Genomic DNA, 7,500 nt, shown 5'->3' on the forward strand with positions numbered 1-7,500 from the left:
AATTCCCCATCGTTATCTCTCAAAAGGTTGGTGAGATTGCAGGAGGGCCAGGTAGTGACACTTCCAATAGGCCACCAATAATATAGAGGAGAAAACAAATAGTAAAGTACCCCTTTTCTTTAGGAGAGAGAGAAACTGAAACAAGAAAGGATCATCACTTACAGAGGAGAGAAAAGGAAATAAGATAGTACCACAAATTTTCTTTAGTAGACAGAAAAGTGAAATGAAAAAAGTAGTGTCACTTAATTTAAAAGAGAAAAAAAAATATTTAAGAAAGCAGTACCACTTTTTTTGGAAGAGAATAGCTGGGAGGCACTTGTATCTAATTGGAGAGATTTCAAGTTGGGGAGATTCTTTCATTCTTGTGTAGAAAGAAAAAAGGTTTTCATACTTTCGTTAGCAAAAAGAAAAGGGCAAAATGTTTCTCTTTAATTCCTTTCCAAGAATAAGACGAGGAATAGGTTTTGTATTTGTACCTTTTTTTGACGGAATGGAATGAAAAGGTGAAGTTACTTTTAGATTTTTCTGCGAATTACCTACTACAAATGCTGATTAATCAGAAAAAGGAAGTGGGTATTCCATTAATAATCCTCAACAACTGATTAGAAAATGTAATGCCTGCCATGTTCCAACACACCCTACATGTGCTGAAATACAGCAAAAAATAAAAAAATAAAGACACAAAGGTATTCTGCTCAACATGCTTAGTCTGGATAGAAAATGTAATTAAGTCGAGACTAAATCTGCAAATAGTTGAAGAAGAAGAAGAAGAAGAAGAAGAGAAAAATGAACAGGATATGTGTAAGGATGCAGAGGAAATCATTGATATAACTTATGATGCCATCCAACAACATACTTATGAAGAAATAAATTATCAGATGAAAACAAATAATAGACCCAAGAGACTCTACCCGGACCTACATACTTTTAGGGAAGAGCAAGAACAAGAAAAAAAAGAGAAGAAAGATATAGTCTGTAATATGCTGAAAAGAGGGAATTGCAGATTTGGCGAAAGATGCTACTACAAGCATCCAAAGATATGCCATAATTATGAAATATATGGTAAATGTGCGTATTTAGACGGATATGGAGACGAATGCAGAGATCTCCATCCAAAAATATGCAAAACCCTAAAAGAAGGAAAAGGATGCAGTTTCAACAAAAAATGTCGATATATGCATCCTGCAACTATGAATGAGAGTAAGAAAACTCAGCAAACTGAAAAGAAAAATGAAAGCAAAAATGAAACAAAAAAAGAAACAAAAAAGCAGGCCGCGTATATACCGCACTATGCACCAAAAACCCCAAGATATGAGGCCTTTCAACCCAAATCTGCACGAATAGAGCCAACTACAAAGAATGCATCTATAATGCCAGGGGTTGGTGCAGATATGGGGATAATTGCAGGTATACACACAAAAATAAATATGAAGGCGAAAGAACAAATATAATAGAAAAGTTGGATTTTTTAATGGCAGAATTCCGAGAAATGAAGAAGAGAACATCATATCAGAACAGGAAGGAAGCATGGGAGAATCCATATTATTACCAATATTAAATAATGGGGATGGAACACAAACCATAATAGTGATGAATGCACAGGGTTTAGTCACGAGTAACTCTAAAAGGAAAATAGAGTTCTTAGAAGAACTAACCCAAATTGAAAAAATAGATATATTAAATATAAGTGAAACATAGTATTCCCAAGAGACTGGCAGTGATGACCAGATAAAGGGTTTCCAAACTTATAGATCAGACAGAAAAAATAGGAATCAAGGGGGAACCGCAATATATGGAAGAGACATAAATCAAGGAAAAGTCTGTGAAAAATACAGCAACACAGAATGTGAATTGATTGCGGTAGAATTTGAATTTGAAAAACTAGTGAATATTGTAGTTTACAGACCCCCAAATACTAAGGAGTTTGACATAATAATAGAAAAAAATAGATGATATATGTAGAAACCATAAAGACTGGAATATACTCCTATCCGGAGATTTTAACTTTCCTTTCGTGGATTGGAAAGAACGGATAGAAGAAAGTGGTTGTATGTATACATATAAAAGGAGAGTAATAGTAGCGCAGAAGATAAGAGGCAATTTGAAAAGCTTCAAGATATGCTATTAGAACATAATATGCAACAAATAAACCATATTCCATCAAGAAAGGAAAATGTCCTAGATCTAGTATTTGTGAATGAGGTGAATTATGTTAAAGAAATAATAGTGTATAACACGGGAATTTCAGACCACAATGTCATAGAATTGATAGTTCATTCCAAAGCAAGTGATCGCAGAATTAATAAAAGCACAAAACTTTGGGAAGGATATGGAAAATATAATTTTTACAGTAAGAATATAAAATGGTCAGAAATAAATGAAGAACTGAATAAAGAATGGAATAATGTATTTGTAAGTGATAATATACAGGTAAATACGGACATACTGTACAAAATACTGGAGAAAATTGTTGAAAAATATGTACCGAAAAAAAAACAATAAACAAAAGACGTGCATACCAAGAGACAGAAGGATCTTATTTCAGATAATTAGAAAGTGGAAGAAAAATCTTGCAAAAGAAAAAATGTGTGGAAAATGATTGAAATAAAATGTAAGATAGAAAATGCAGAACAAAAGATTATACAGTCGAAAGAAAATGAAAAAAGGGACTTAGAAGAGAGGACACTTCAAAATATAAAAAGAAACCCCAAAGTACTTTACTCCTATGCAAAAAAGATGAATAAAGGGAGAATAGAAATAGGCCCTCTAAAAATTGAAGGATGGCTAACGAATGAAAAAAGGAAATATGCAACATATTAGCAGAAAAATATAAGAGTGAGTTCACGCCAAGAATTGCGAATGAGAATCATGAAACAGAAATGAGAGAAGAAAATGTTGAATATCTAACGGATATAGATATTAATGAAGCAGATATTGTCAAGGCTATAAACGAAATTAAAAATGGATCGGCAACCGGACCAGATGGAGTTCCAGCGATTTTGTTAAAGAAAACTGCAAACACTATCGCGCAGCCGCTTGCAATACTGCTAAGACAAAGTGTAGATATGAGTGAGATATATGTTAAACATAAATTAGCTTATATAACCCCTATCTTCAAAAGTGGATCAAGACTAGAGGCAAGCAATTATAGACCTGTTAGTCTAACATCACATATTATGAAAGTGTATGAGAGGGTAATAAAAAAGAAAATAATGGATCATTTGGTTAAAAATAATCTGTTTAATATAGGTCAACACGGTTTTGTGCCTGGAAAAAGTACACAAACCCAACTGATAGCACACTATGAAAACATATACAAAAATATGATAAGTGAAAAAGACACGGATTTGATCTATCTAGATTTTGCAAAAGCCTTTGACAAGGTAGACCACAATATATTAGAGAAAAAAATGAGAAAGCATAATATTGTGGGAAAGATAGGAAAATGGGTAAAAGAATTTCTGCAAAACAGAAAACAGATAGTGGTTGCAAATGACGAGAAATCGGATGAAGGTCAGGTAATATCTGGCGTGCCACAAGGTACGGTTTTAGCTGCACTGCTGTTTGTTATTATGATCTCAGACATAGACTGCGATGTTGAAAACTCTGTAGTGAGAAGTTTCGCCGATGACACAAGAATAAGTAGAGAAATTACTTGTGATGAAGATAGGAACTCACTACAAAGAGATCTAAACAAAATATATGAATGGGCGGAAGATAGGAACTCACTACAAAGAGATCTAAACAAAATATATGAATGGGCGGAGATAAATAGGATGGTATTTAACTCCGATAAATTCGAATCAATGAATTATGGAAACAGAGAAGGAATGGTATATGCATACAAGGGACCTAATTACGAGACAATCACAAACAAGGAAGCAATTAAAGACCTTGGTGTAATGTTAAATAGGAATATGTTATGCAACGACCAAATAGCAACACTTTTGGCTAAATGTAAAGCAAAAATGGGAATGTTATTCAGACACTTTAAAACAAGAAAAGCTGAACCCGTGATTATGCTTTACAAAACTTATGTACGTAGTACACTCGAGTACTGCAATGTGATATGGTACCCACACTACCAAAAGGATATTGCACAAATAGAGAGTGTACAAAGGTCCTATACTGCTAGAATAGAAGAAGTTAAGGACCTTGACTACTGGGAAAGACTGCAAATTTTAAAACTATACAGTCTAGAAAGGAGAAGAGAACGCTACATGATAATACAAGCATGGAAGCAAATAAAAGGAATTACTGAAAACATCATGGAGCTAAAAATATCAAAGTGCAAGCCGAGGTAGATTAATAGTGCCAAAAAACATACCAGGAAAACTAAGGAAGGCGCACAGGACATTAATCCACTACGCACCAGCATTGATAATGCAGCGACTATTTAATGTGCTGCCTGCTCATCTAAGAAACATATCAGGAGTGAGCATAGATGTGTTTAAGAATAAGCTCGATAAATACCTAAGATGCATCCCAGACCATCCAAGACTGGAAGATGCAAAATACACCGGAAAATGCATTAGCAACTCTGGTGGATATACGAGGTGCCTCACACTGAGGGACCTGGGGGAACCCAAACAAAAAATAAGGCAATAAGGTAAGGCTCTCTCTCTCTCTCTCTCTCTCTCTCTCTCTCTCTCTCTCTCTCTCTCTCTCTCTCTCTCTCTCTAAGGAAAAGGAAAAGAGGAAAATAATTGAAGCTCTATCATTCTTCGTAAAAGTAAATATCATGAATAAAAAAGGAAGATATTATGGTATCACAATGAAAATAAGAATACTAAGTTTGTTCATACATGAACAATTAAGGAAAAGATGTCATGGAGCTTTTCTAACAAGGAAAAGAAGCATCGTGGAAAGAAATTTCATTTTCCCTATTAACTTGTAGGTTAGAAATAAATATAGGTACAGTAGCTTACTTTTCTACCTTATTATTATTACTACTTGCTAAGCTACAATCCTAATTGATAAAGCAGGATGCTATAAGCCCAAGGGCTCCAACTGGTAAAAAATAGCCTAGTGAGGGAAGGAAATGAGGAAAGAAATTATCTATAAATGAAGTAATTAACAATTGAAATATTTTATGAACAGTAACAACATTAAAATGTCTTAAATATAAACTATTAAAAACTTGAGAAAAACAAGAGGAAGAGAAATAGGCAAGAATAGTGTGCCCGAGTGTACCCTCAAGCAAGAGAACTCTATCCCCAAGAAAGTGGAAGGCCATGGTACAGGGGCTATGACACTACCGAAGACTAGTGAAAAATGGCTTAATTTTGGAGTGGCCTTCCCCCAGAACAGCTGCTTATCAAAGCTAAAGTCTCTAATACCCATACCAAGAGGAAGGTAGCCACAGATTAATTACAGTGCAGTAGTCAACCTCTTGAGCGAAGAACAATAGTTTTGGTTATCTCAGTGTTGTCAGGTGTATGAACGCAGAGGAGAATGTGGAAGGAGTAAGCCAGACTATTCGGTGTTGAGTATGTAAAGAAAAAATGGGCCGTAATCAGAGAGATGAATCCAATGTAGTACTGCCTGGCCAGTCAAAGGACCCAATAACACACAAGCGGTAGTATCTCAACGGGTGGCTGGATCCCTAGCCAACCTACTACCTACGTACTTTCAATGAAAGAAATAATATATAAGCTTCGGTTTCTTATTAATTACCAAAAAGAGAGGAAAGGAATGGTTAAAGAAATCAATACTTATCTCGAAAGAAGAGAGGCATAAAATTCCTTACCCTATCGAAGAAAGAAAGGAAGATTTAGCCAACGTTACTCGAGCAGACAATAACAGAAATTTTCTTTGGGTTCTTAATTTTCAAATTTCGAAAGGTATTACGGACGTTATATGATAAATGAACAGTACGCGATATGAAACGTTAAATGCTCTGGAGGAAGAAGGTAAAACGACAGTGGAGGTCCTGTATAGAATGGGACTCCCCTGCTGTATGGGACCGGAAAAGCAGCCATCAAAGTAAGTGAAGTAAAAAGGAATACGAAAGTTTTTTTCTGTTTTAATTCAATCTCTAGATAACAAAGAAGAGGAATAATGGCCAAGGATGTCATTGTGAATTTTGAAGAAGGGCGAGGAATTTTTCGGCCATAAAACAAAAGAAAAGAAGTCAAGGAATTTTGGTAATAGTACAAAAATAAAGATAGGATTTGAAATATCTCTTACCTCAAGACGAAATTGTTTCTTGGGTGGTTATTAGCGTTGTTTATGCACTATGCATCTTTTTTGTTTTCCTAAATAAACCCACATTTTAGCCTTCTACTGTACCTTTACTTCCCTTCTGTGTTTACTTTCCAGCGTCGTTTAACTTTATCTTCATAATGCAAGTGCAGAGTTATCCCCTCCCCCCCCCCCCCAACCCCCATTAGCCTAGCTGCACAGATGGCTGCTCTGTCCCATATGATTCAAAATCCATAATCCCGAATCTGGAGGAATTTAAGAAATGCCTTTCGTACACGGCGAAAATGAGATGGAAAGGTAAACGGACTTCTTTCTCTCTTCCTGCTAGACACAGTGGCGACGTTGCATATCGTAATAGCAGTCAAGATATCACGTCACACTCGTGACATTAGGACCATCAAAATCGTATGTTCTGGCAAATGTGGCAATGTGCGATATTTGAGAGGCTTTTTTTCTTTCTGCAACCTCCTCCGACGATCTCCAGCGCCTACGTCACGTTGTGGGAAAATTTACTCCATGGCGCCAGACTTACAAGCCCCCAGCGAAGCATCGCCTACCGACAGACTTGCACTCTGCAACGCACGTCTTCCTACGCAAACGACACTAGCAAGCCACCGCTAATGCCCCCTTACACAGGCCCTTTCCTTGTGATCCGACGCAGTCCGAAAGCATTCCTACTAAACTTTCGTGGCAAAAAAGACTGGGTCTCCATTGATAGTCTAAAACCTGCTTATCTCCTGTCAGATGACCCGCCTACAGTTCGCCTCTCTAGATCAGTGCACCCTATTTAACATGTACAGTATGTCATTTTTAAGGGGGGAGCCATGTACCATCCGTATGTCACACGATTGTACATAGTAACGACATTTCATATTTTGTATGTATTATGCTTGTGTAACTAAAGGAGAGTGTTCTGTAATAAAGTCACTCGGTTGCTTTGATCCTGTCTTTGAGTTACAACCTTCTCTCGCCTCGTTATAATGGTGACCCCGGAGTGACTTTATTATAGAACACTCTCCTTTAAATACAAAAACTAAATGCAACAGGAAAATTTCCTGTTCAACTGACACTGCATCGGTTAACAGTTAACGGTGAGAAAAAAATATATGTTATTTCGTGTTCTTTTTAGTGCGAGGGGAGAGCAAAGATACAAGCATAATGTATACACAAAATGAAATGTTATTATGTACGATCGTTTGACTCACGGTTGGTACACTTGTATCTTCGCTCTCCCCTGGCACTGATAGGAACCTGAAATAACATGTCCGTTTTTCTCACCGTTAACTGTTAATCGGT

The sequence above is a fragment of the Palaemon carinicauda genome, chromosome 1, assembly GCF_036898095.1.
Source record: "Palaemon carinicauda isolate YSFRI2023 chromosome 1, ASM3689809v2, whole genome shotgun sequence".
NCBI lineage: Eukaryota > Metazoa > Arthropoda > Malacostraca > Decapoda > Palaemonidae > Palaemon > Palaemon carinicauda.